The sequence below is a fragment of the Apium graveolens genome, unplaced genomic scaffold (genome assembly GCF_009905375.1).
Source record: "Apium graveolens cultivar Ventura unplaced genomic scaffold, ASM990537v1 ctg4538, whole genome shotgun sequence".
NCBI classification, from domain to species: domain Eukaryota; kingdom Viridiplantae; phylum Streptophyta; class Magnoliopsida; order Apiales; family Apiaceae; genus Apium; species Apium graveolens.
The window spans coordinates 48,108-49,476 of record NW_027418589.1 but is presented as its reverse complement, the minus strand read 5'-3'; positions in this window follow the sequence as shown (position 1 = coordinate 49,476).

The window sequence follows — 1,369 nt, the reverse complement described above, 5'->3', positions numbered from 1 at the left end:
ACCTAAGAGAGTAAATGATAAGAAAGGTCAAGTAGCCCGTCAAGAGTAATACAGATGCGACAGGACTGAGTGGTATGGCAGCTAGTTAAAGATCGGAGGATTATCAATTGAGGCAAGTATTCCTAACCTTTCTCCTAAAATACTGCAAATATTTATTCGCTCCTATTCTAAGTTCAGAATAGTTAACTGTTTTATATTTCGCTGCAATTACTCTTATTATGCCAGTTCTTTTCATTATTGTTCCTATAATTCGATTGCTCTCTTGAGCAAATACCCATTCGTTCGGGTTATTTGCGAACCCTGATTTGGGATGTTTTGAAATCAAAATGATTTGATATCAAAATACTCTACGGGCTGGACGATTATTATGAGGACCAGTGATGAGCTGGATCCTATGGGTCAGGGTTGGACCGGACCCTTTAGACCATAGTTTCCTGGGTGCCCCATATGTTGGTTGGGTCTATGTAGTTGGGTATAGATCTGCACTATCTCCTGACTGATCAGCAGGCTATAGTGCATATTTTGGTTTCTAGTGTCCAGTCTAATTTATTATTGATTGCCATTAACGGCATTTCTTCCCGAATAATTCATAATTACTAATCAAACAAAGAGTTGATTCAAAAAGATGAAACATTGAAACGATCACTGTTCTTTTACAGAAATATGTGATTTAGTATTAAAGGCCAATGATGATCGATGTTTTGTTCACTCAACTATTTAAATATGTAAAGATGTTTTTAAAATCATTCAACAATCGTTTACATGATTTTTCTGATCTGATACCTGGAAACCATTTATGATACTTGCTGGGCATTTTTGGCTCACTCTTGCTTTGTGAACTCTTATTTCTTTCAGTATCAAATGAGGGCAAAGTGAATAGCTTTTAATAGACAGCAAAAGTGGTGAGATTCCAGCTGAAGAAATTTGGAGATGTTAGAGTGATCAATACAAGGAAATTAGTAATAAGATAATGAAATTGTATTTAGACAATGTAAAATTTAGAAAGTTAGATTCTTGTTTCATACTATAACCTGTAAGTGATCCTGAATATGAGGGGTTATCTGTATATTTATTTTAATATACAGGTTTTTATTATTATGTAAAGTTGTGTAGTGATACCCAATCCTGACCCCAGATTTGGGGGCGTCATAGTTGGTATCAGAGCTACAGGTTATTGGTCACTGAAATAAGAATAGGTGAGGGTAAGATAGGAGTGATAGGTCATATGAGATAGGAAATACCCTAGGTATACTCATTTTAAGTTCGAATTGAGTGTGAATGAGGATTGGCTGGTCCGATATGGAATTGGTAAGCCAAAATTATTGAGGCAAGCGTAAGGAGAATATCGCAATGCTATAGGTATATTGAG